The sequence below is a fragment of the Sphaeramia orbicularis genome, chromosome 12 (genome assembly GCF_902148855.1).
Source record: "Sphaeramia orbicularis chromosome 12, fSphaOr1.1, whole genome shotgun sequence".
Classification (NCBI taxonomy): Eukaryota; Metazoa; Chordata; class Actinopteri; order Kurtiformes; family Apogonidae; genus Sphaeramia; species Sphaeramia orbicularis.
The window spans coordinates 57,695,310-57,706,863 of record NC_043968.1 but is presented as its reverse complement, the minus strand read 5'-3'; positions in this window follow the sequence as shown (position 1 = coordinate 57,706,863).

The following is an 11,554-nucleotide window of genomic DNA, read 5'->3' as shown; positions in this document are numbered from 1 at the left end:
TGCTTTTGTGAAATAGCACTTGCTTATTTGTGTTTTTTAATGTCCACTCAAAGAGAGTTCTAGTTTTTATCTAGGTTTCAAGACATGTTTTATGAGTTATACCTCCATCCTCATGCAATGAGTGTGAATTCACCAACACATTTGATCTTAATCAGTAGAAACTAACATTCATTGACATCCAAATGCTGTTTTCCAGTCAGCTGTTAAAAGTTCCCCAAGGATTAAAATCAGTTGTAAAAGTACAGAACCCTGCACTTCCCTATTGCCTTTTACACTGTTAATTGTGAGAATAATAGGACATAATCAACAGGTAATAAGAAAATTCCTCCAATAGCCACAAGATGGCGCTGCTGTTTTGTGTATTTATGCCTATAAGTGGCCTTAAATGAACCTTTTCATTAATGTAAGCTATGAACTTGTATATTTTAAAGGCTGCGCTAAATATAAGCTCTCTGAGGGGAGGAAGTGAGGACTCTGCTGACATTAAGCAAACACATGTACAAATACAAGTACCCCTTAAGACCTCTGACACCATTTCTTCAAACACTGAAGAGTTGGAACAGAATTCATAAACATTCAGGGAACAGCTCTTAACTCCATACAGAGAGTGGTAGGGAATGTCTAGAATGCCTGTGTGAAAATGTAATATGCTTGGATAATTGTGAAAAATCTGCTGAACGTGTTAAAACATATTGTATAGATTCACCAGGGTTTGTTTTTAAAAAGTGAGAGACTTTCTTTCTTTACATATGAAAGTGCTACATCAATGTATATGCTCAATGAAATATTATTTAATATATGTAATATTTGTGAAATGTATCAAAATGTAGCTGTAATCAATTATATGAACATTTATTTCAGTATATTTAATAGCTTTTATACTCATATGTCTTTGATTAATCTAACACTCATATGTTAAAACATATTTTGTTCCAAATGCACTTCAGCTTTATCTATGTATAGGAAATTCCTATGGCCTCTTCTTTTGACTGCTTTTTGATGTTTTTTCTGTTTAACAAATACATTTTTGGTTAGAGAAATCTCACCATAGTTCTTATAATGAACAAAGAACAATAGTACTGGTTTTCCAAGACCATCAAAGACCCATTCACAGGTGACCAAAATCATCCACTGATCTAAAATTTTTAATGCCTGTTGATCCACTAATCCTATCAATACATGTAAATAACTGAGGTAAAATGTGGTTTCTCAGCTTTTCATGGTCATCAGATATGACCCATGTGAACGTTCAGAGGCTCCTTAGTGAACATGGAAACAACATCATCTTCTGCAGCACTGATTCACCAGTAAAACCCATGGAGTTTGATAAATGACAGTGGTTGGAGATGCTTGTTTTCACCTTCAGTTATTGAAGTGTTTGCTATAAAAGTAACATTTTCTTCAGTTTTCTCTGTTTTTGATATAATAACCCTCAACTTGAATCTGAGTTTTTATTAATATCTACATGATCTGTCAATTAAATGCAGGAAAATATCAGATTTTCACTGAAAAATGCAAAATACAAAGGATAATATTATAATAAATGGTGATGCAGCTCTTGAGAATTGTTAAATAGAGAGAAAATTTCATTTGGGCGCTGACACAAAAGTAGCACTGAGTCTTTATGGGTTAAGAAAATGGAACTTAAGCAATGCAAATAAATTCAACTCAAAGCTGAGAACTATCTAAAAATATTGCTGGAGCTCAGTAGCTCAGTTTTTGATCCACAGACATGAGATTTAATTGTATTTTTCGGCTATGTAAAAGCACTTGTACACATTATATTTAGACACCAATAATTAATGTGTATAGATGTGGAGGATACTGAACAGTCACAGAAATGAGGTGATTATGTGGTGTTCCAGGTGGTGTGGCACCTTATAGCTAGAAGATGTGGGGTTTGATTCCCTGTTGGTCTAGTGCCTGTGCTCAGTTTTCTTGCTGGTACTCTCTACCTCTGCCTACATATGTCTACCAATATGGGTTAATTCTCATGTTGGTGTTGATAAAGATGTGTAGCTGACCCCAAGAGCCTTCAATGGCAGCTCACAGCCACTAATGTGTATAGTGCTAATGCTAATGCTAATGCCAGGTGCTACATGTGTATTAGGATAGGTACGATTTCCCCACAAGGATAATAAAGTGAGTTTATCTTTCGGGTTGGTTGCTAAACCAGTCTGAACTGATATTAACTCTATATACAACTACACCTAGTAATAAAGCACAAAGTGACTATCCTTTAGTGATTTTTGGTGTGTTATCAGTGTGAAATGAGAAGACAAATGGCGTCAAAAAGGGTCCTAAAGGACTTATCTGGTTGGAACATCAATTTTGTTGTATAAAATTGACATTTTGTCCTGGATGGTGGTCAAGAACAGTAAGTGGTGCATTTGATTTCAACTGTGTCCAGATGCTAAAGGTTAATAAATACCTACAGTTCATAATAACAAGAGGGATCATCTGTGGAAATAAAAAATACTTTGCTCCAGGCAAAATTGATGAACAGTGGTGAAGGATTCCATGGTATGGTGTCAAGCTAAACACCCTCTTTTTAATTCACCACTGGGTCAGATTTGGGTTATGGGTCAAACAAACTTCAACTTGGATGAACTCTGGGGCGCCAATAAGGGGGGTGTAAACATGACAAATTCATGGTTCCCAGTATTTGTAGGGGGCCCATAGAGCAGAGGAGGGGGTCCAGTGGATACAGGCTAGAAGTTGTGAAAATTTCTGCCATATAAGAGAGGCATAGAAGTGGGTAATCAGACGTTGAAAGCATGTTAAGTTTGAGGGTTTTTTTCACGGTAGCGCAAGTGATGTTATGTATGGACTGCACCAGTATGCATGTGTTTCCAATTCTTCTGTTGATCTATGCAATATCAGAATCAGAATCAACTTTATTGGCCAAGTATGTGAACACATACAAGGAATTATGCTTCCGTTTTTCTTTGCTCACCACATACAGTTTCAAATACAACCAAACACATTAGGTGGCATTAGATGGACTGAAGCGGAACAGAATCTGATCTGCTGCCGTGGTGTCAGAGTTCAGGCTGAAAGGCACTGAATACATCAAGCACTTCATTTCTTCTGTCTTTGAACTCAGTGCCTTAATTGGATAAAAGTTCAAAGACATTTTCCCTCTGAGTGATGAAGCTTCTTTGTGACATCAGAAACAAAACCCAGGTCACATCAGTTAATGGGACTACCCAAGCAGTCCATCCAGGTTGGAGTTTGTTTGACTCAAGACCCAAACCTGACCCAGTGGTGAATTACAAGGTGGGTGATTAGCTTGAGGTCTGAAGGGTCTCACCTGCACTGAAACCCTGCCTTCCTGATACATATCTGTAACTTTACTTGTTAAATTCCTGCTCTCATCATGGCTTGTATAATCCAGATGTATGTCAGGCTTTTTTAAGATGTCTATCATCCAAAACGACTTTCACAAAGCTATCACTGATGATACAGAGGTGTTGGTCATAGTTCCTCCAACCAGTCATCTTGGTCCTTAATCCTCGATGTGCAATTTATTGAACTGAGACAACCTTTAAAATGGTGTAGCATGGATCACAATTCAGCAGTCCAGGAGGTGAAAAAGAAGGAACTGAGAAGAGCCTTTTCTTTGTAAAATTGATCAAGGTGACTGATTCACTTACCTACTACCACACAACAATATTTAGTTATTATGGTTGTCAGTTTAAGAAAACAAATAGCTTTTTTGATTGGCCCTTCTGTTTGTGACCTCCTGTTTTATTGCCAGCCTTGAACCAGTTGATAACAGTCCTCAAATAAGCATACACCAATAAGATTGGAGGTTGTTAAGATTCGGTTTAAACGTGGTTGGTGCAACTAATGTGACATCCATTTAAAGACCAGGCTTAGTAAAGACCAGCTGATTCAACTGACCCCAGGTGTTCTTGCGTGTCATTAGGGATGGGAATCTCATGTCAAATGCGTTACATCATTTCTGCATTTTGATTCAGAAACATCTAAAGTGTGGTAATATTTCACCAGTAAAGACGACACTAGGTCCATTGTCAACATTTCCAGAACTTCTATTACAACAAGAGGGGAAATACCTCCAACATGTAGAAACATTTAACAACAGCATCCAATTAAACTGCACTAATGTAGTGTCTTTGATTGGCTGTTAAGTGAAGAAGGCAGTGACTCTGGATGTGGAGCATACAGGAAAGCATCCTCTGTCTCAGCTGCTGACATTCAACTCCATAGGATTCTATTGATACTGTTAATGTTAGCGTCATTTCACTGCGTCAACCTGCTTTACTATTACTTATGAATAATCTTCATGTCCGAGAATTACATTTAGATGACGATGAGGCTCAGAGGCTGCAGCAGGTAGAGCTAACACTTCTTTAACTACACCTTTAGAACCCTTTATGAGGTTTATTAGAATTATTTGCAAAATGTTTGTGCATAATTGACATTGAAGAGTTAATGCAGACAAAGCCGTTTGTACTATATAGTTTATTCCCAAATCCAGTGAGAAATCAATAGGGAATTGAATCAACAACTGATATCGATGGAACCAGAATGGCTAAATTCTTATCAGTTCCCATCCCTATGTGTCATCTAGTTTATATTTGATGGTAGTTTGACTGTGTAGCATGCACAGCAGCCTTAAAGAAGCCTTTATAACCTGCATCTAAATATAGTTGTAATACCTGTATTATTTTGGTAGTGTTTCATTTGACTGAATTCTGCCGTCATTTCTCTACATAACCCAGGCCTGAGCCGATACACACCACACACTCATACATTCCAACGAGACTAAATTACCTCAGCTTCACAAAGAGAGATCCAATCTCTCAGAGCATGACACGGGACAGGAAAGGCTTCTTACTGGTATTACGATGTGTCAGCTTGCATTAGGCACACAGGGAACTTGTTGGCCATTGGGGAAAAGAGGATGGGGGTGGGCGGGGGGCTCAAGACTAGAAATGTCTCAGTCACATCTGCTGCCACCACAACAAGCCTCCCTACACTACAGTGCTATGATTACTGGCTCCAGATGGGCTTTGAATGAGGGTAGGGTCAGTGATAGGAGGGTGGGGGTGGATGGTCGCATAGGGAAAGATGAGACATGGATATAAAATGTAGTTTTCGTGCTTTCTTTTTCAGCTTGCTAGCTATAAATTTGTTTTTCACATCAATAAACATGTTGCTATTTATTGCTTGGCGACTTCCACCTGTACAGGCTCATCTAAATACAAAATAATAAAATTCAATCACATGTGACCATGATTGTTGAATCAGTTTTCTCAGTGACCAACAACCTGTAATTAGTAGCAGACCACTGAATGAGGAATACATGACAACTAATAACTGCAGAATTATGTGGCTTTAGTGACATCAAGTCCAACTTTTTTAGAATGAAATAAATCAAGTTCTTGTTTGACAAAATCATTCCGTGCAGAAGGACGGTAAGAATAAACAACCAGATGAAGCATGAAATGATAAAAATGTTACCTGCACTCATATATGGGATTATGTGTGAATACTCTTGAGTTATGGCCTGGAAAAATTTTGTCAAACTGTTCCAGAGATATTGTGATAATGGGATGACTGATTGAGAAACCTACTTATAGAGATAAACAGACGGATGTACAAACATATGCAGGACTCACTCCTTGTTGTGAAGAGGTTGTGTCCGATCACTACTAGACCATGGAGGGGAGGTTGGAGACAAAAGAACAGGAGGAAGCATGAGAACATGTGATGCTATGAGGCATTTAGTGCCCTTTCAGTAAATGTTAACTACAAAATATCAAAGCTCTAATAATCAGTGGAAGTGTAACCTTCTTTTAAAGTTTAACCTTTGTTAAGTTATGTATCAACAACAGCAGAAGACTTGTGAAGGCTATCTTCAGTCCAGCCTGGCAGGCTTATGTCACACGTGTTAATACTGGAAGATTTGTGTCCTTGTGGTTTACTTCTAGTGTGAACAGAGGCAGTAGCATCTTTGGTTAGAGATTTGGACAGTGGTGGGGTCTGAAAGTGAAGATGCAAATATAATCCTAATTCTGGATTCAGTGTTTTATCTTTTAAAAAAGTTTATTAATTTATAAAACTGTTTAATTTGCAAGTGAACCAAACAGAGATAATAAACTATTTTAGTCAAATTATCTTACTGATGTATTTTGCCAGTATGATAAATGATTTCATCAGCAAACCACACTTAATGTTAGCTAACATAATGTCATAATGTTACAAGCTCAATTAACATTAGGTAAATCAATTTTATCTAGTAGTTAATTAGCTATTTGCATCATCACTATTTGCAATACACTGTTGTATTTTTTTTTTTTTTTTTTTCGTATTTGACAAAGAATAGTTACTCCACTTGGTGGATCAATGCCTAAATTAAGTGTAGTCCTGTCTGCCTGATAGTGCTGTTACTAAATTTAATATAAATTATTAATCATTTAATTCAATGCCATGTGTCATTTCTCTCAGGTGCCTCCCATACAATGTTTCAGTTAAACTTACAAGCTCACAACTGGATGATTGTGTTGACAGTTGATGAGGACACATTGTCATGTTTATCAGCCCTTAAATGCATCAAACAAAATAGTCCTTTTTCACAGTAGACATTCTGACTCAGTAAGACAGAAGACACACAGGTCCAATTAAAATAGCTTCATCAGTTTCAGACCTCGGGTTGTTATGGAAAAGTCCAAAAATTACCTCCAATATGACCTCCCATCTACTCCTAATCACATTTCTCATTTCCAGCTTTCCTTGCTGTGACTTAAGATGGAAAACATGCATTTGTTTTCATGAACACCCCATTTCATAAAGGTTGGCCAGTGTATTCTCGGCTAAGGGAGATACTGGTGGAAGCAGAAGCTCCTTTCCTTTGCATTTACAGAATTAGAACAGGTTTCTTCATGGCTGGTGCAGATACTTCTAAATGATTGCACTGTATCACTGTATTACCTGAAGGAAAACAAGATCAGCACGGATGCCTTTGGGAGACGGACTGGACTGGACCTGCACTGGTCTAAAGGTGGAATCCACATATTATCAAGAACACACTTTGACAACAAGAAGCAGCACTTTAAATTACTGAAGCTTATAAATGTATACAGCCTATAGAGTTTTATTACTTAATACTATTTTTAGTATTTATATGTATTATTTGTTGTTGTTGTTTTTTTGCAGTACCTTATTGCTTGTGCATTTCCTGTTGCTGTCAATGAATGTCCCAATTATGAGATCGATAAAGTTAAATCTAATCTAATCTAATCTAATCTAATCTAATCTAATCTAATCTAATCTAATCTAATATAATATAATCTAATCTAATATAATATAATATAATATAATATAATTTAAGTTTTTGCTGCTGCTCAAAGTTTGCCTCTGGTACATGCAATATTATCCAAGGTATCTGCACTTAAAAGTTCACCAGAAACCATGTTTTTTCTGAGTTTTTGTGCTGATTTGTTGTTGCTTTTACGTTGTGAAGACTGAGATATTTTGTAAAATATAGGTCATGTGGACATAATTTTGTGGACATTAATTAGCAACCTTCCAAAGTAAAAAGGAAATTTGGATACAACTTTGGAATTCTTTATATTGCTTCTCTGGAGAAAATAAAAGGAGCACAATATTATTTACTTATAATATTATCAGTAAAATCTGCGTTTTGCCTATTTAAGACATATTAACTCCTCATTTACTGAATACCTGGTTGCTCTGTTTTTGTTTGCATCATTTTGGCTGCGCGACTCCAAGCTCAAACTGAACTATACTTACATTGGCTATTTTCTTTCTAAAACCCACAAAGCAATCCTGTGACCACTATCTTCTGTCTGCAGGCTCAATCACACTGCACTCTGTTTTCCACACAGACCACAATGAAGGCACCAGTAAATGACTCTGTGTGTGTGTAAGTGCAGTAAGTGGTTCTGGGTGAGGTTAGCGATCACACTGACAGCTGAGGTTAAAGGTCTCAGGTGAAATGGAGAGAGACACAGAAGAAAGTAAAGAGCCATGTTCAGATATCTGTGAACATACAAGGGAAAAAGGGACATGATCTGTGCAACGTCTCAAGTACAGATACTGCAGTAAAATATACATGAGCAAGTGAAGTGGGTTTTAAACTAAATGGAGATAACCAAGTAGAAGACACACACAAAGTGAATATTCAGTGGAAAGTGCAATAATTTGCAAAACAAATCTTGTACAAGAAAAAGAAAGTCATAATATGGGAACACAATCATACTTCTGTGCAAAAAAAACAAACCAACCCAAAACAACAACAACAACAACAAAAACAAACTCTGAATATTACAAAAGGTTTTTTTTTTTTTAATTAAATCTCTTAATAGAAATTGGAAATCATTTTGCAAGATAAATTATCTGGTTCATAAGAAAAAATAAGATAAAAACAGCAGCTGTGTTTGTTTCAGTTGGAAATAACAAAAATAAGCAAAAACTCTTTTCTCATTAAACTGTACAACAAAATAATTTTATTAATATGAAAACATATAATGAAGATATACTATATTAAGATATATTCATATAATTATGACATACTTTAGTGTGTTAATATTATGATTTTTACTCAAAATATTAACACTTTTTCCATATCAAATTTTAACAGTCTTCACTGTGGTCCAAATATAATATATAAGATTTTTAGTTCAAGCCTCTATTTGTTAGTCCCTTGTAATCATACTATAATCTTATAGTACTTCATATAACTTACTTTTTTTTAACCCATAAAGATCCAAACATCCACTGGTGTCCAAAACCATCTACTGACATAAACTTTTTAATCCTATCAATCCATGTAAATAATTGATGTAAAATACAGTTTGTCATCTTTTCATGGTCATCCCATATGACCCATTTGGACGTTCAGAGGCTCTGCAGTGAACGTATAAACACTGTCATATCCTACAACATTGATAAAACCTATGGAGTTTGATGAATGATAGTAGATGGGACACTTGTTTTACATTCAGCTAATGATATCTTTGCTGAAAAAGTCACTTTTTCTTCAGCTTTTTCTCTTTCTGATATAATAACCCTCAACTTTAATCTGAGCTTTTATGAACATCTACTTGATCAGTATATTAAATATAGGAAAATACATGATTTTCACTGAAAAAACGCAAAATAAAGAAGATAATATTACAATAGATGGTGACAGATCACTGAAGAAGGGTTAAATATAGAGAAATAATCATTTAGGAACTGTCATCAGAGTAGCATTGGGTCTTCACAGGTTAAATAAAATCAAATTGTTTAAAAACATTTTTTTCAATTAATAAAGGAAATTGTTTTATTCTATTATCAAAAACTGTATTATTTCAAACACTTTGCAGATGCATTTTCTCACAGTGACCACAGGCCTGAGCAACTGTTTTCTTCACCTACTGCTGTTCCTACCCTGTCTCCCAGAAATTACATTAAATATGACTCAACTGTAACTGCAATTATGGCCTTCTAGCATAATGAGTACCTTGATAATGATCTGAAGGATCATCATTTATAACTGGATTTCTATCACTAATCAAAGTCAAAAGGAAGTTGTTTGGGTGCACAGGAGGAAAAAGTACTTTGGTTAGGAAATATTGTGCATTAATTGTTTAATATTACTGAACAGGTTGTATATTTGTTTTTGTTTTGGCTATAAGTGTCGTCATAAGGTAGATGGTTAGTGTAGTTGTTAGTGCACTTTGACCCCTCTGTGTGGCTAAAATATTGTTCATTTAATGTGCTGGTTATTTAGTTAAAGTGGTTGTTATGAGCTTTCTACAGTATATGAAATATTTACAGCTATGGTAGAGTTAATCTGTCGTGTGCCACTTCAGATTATTTAAACAGTGATGTTGTATAATTGTGCTGCAAGTGTCTTGTCACTGTGTTGGACAGTGTTTAACACTGACTCTGGCTCATTTAACAATGAAACAATACCACAAAAGAACATTAAAATGGGGGTGAAAATGTTGCAAACAGATTAAACAGATTTTGCATTTTGTGGTTTAATGTGTAAAATCTAAGCAAACCCATCTTTCCTATATTTACATGTTCTATGGAAGAAACACATTACCCAATGTTGTTTCATGGGTTTTAAATACAGTACATTCTCACGTTTCACAATGTGCACAAAAATGCATCAAAACCATGTTGTCTATGTGCATTACATAAGACCACATGTATTTTGTACATGTGCAATTCATGGTTTGTTTTTGGGCAAAAGTTTTTGTTACCTACGCTTATGCTACACTTCCCCTCTGCTGCAGTTCAGTCTTTTTCTGTCCGTACATTCATGACTGTCAACTGAATTTAATTGAAATGTTTTAAAACGATACTATTCATACTGTCACCCAAGGGTAATGGTTCAGGCTTTGTTAAGACACTAAGATGTAGAGAGTGGACCACATCAGTCCAGTTCCGAGGTCTCTACACTGGCTTCCTGTCTCTCAGAGCATAGACTTTAAAATTCTCTTGCTAGCATATAAAGCACTGAATGGTTTAGTCCCAAAATACATCAGAGACGTTCTAGTCCAGCATGAACCAACCAGACCACTCAGGTCGTCAGGTGCAGGTCTGCTCTGTGTTCCAAAAGTCAGAACTAAACATGGAGAATCAGCGTTCAGTTTCTATGCTCCGTATATCTGGAACAAACTACCAGAAAATATCAGGTCTGCTGAGAGTCTGAGTTCTTTTAAGTCAAGGTTAAAGACTCACCTGTTCACTGCTGCCTTTGACTAAAAGGCTTTTGACTTTTTAAATTTTACATTCTCTTTCGAAACTCTGCACTGCAACTCTTACTTTAATATGTGTGTGTTTTATATTTTTGGATTTTATGTGTTGTTTTCTTACTTGCTGTTCTTAATCACCTTTTACATGTTTCTTTTATAATGTTTTAAATGTGTTTCTTTTTCCCTGTCGTATTTCAGTGTCCTGTGTGAAGCACCTTGAATTGCCTTGTTGCTGAAATGTGCTATACAAATAAACTTGCCTTGCCTTGTTACTTAATTCACATCAAGTTCATTAATTTTTCAACCAAAATATGACTTAAAACTCTAAGAGGTCAGCAACACAACACCATGAAAACAAAGTAAACAAATAAAAAACCTATTGCTATTGACTTTTTCAACCATTTGTATCAGTATGTGCCTGAATTCCAGGATCAGTGGATCCTCAGATGTAAAGAATCCAGTAGGACTGACTCATGACGACATGTAAATTCAACAGTGTGAAATCTCATAGTTAAACCTTAATCACTGATATTTTTTTCTTTTTTAACTTTTACAGATTCTGTCCCAGACCCCTGACAAATCGCTTTTTCTACATGTTCTGCTTTCTTCTAGCTCTACTGAAGGTCACTGGAGAGGTGAGTACAGATAGTGAAACTGGCCCTTAAATGGACCAGAACTTCCCATCAGGAGCCAGAGTAATGAAGGACACTGAGCTCATTTTGTGTCAGATCTGAACCGTCCTCAGTGTCTGACTCTGCTGCCCTCATTCAGGTCTGTCAGGCAGTGCACATGCAGGCCTGTGTACTGATTTT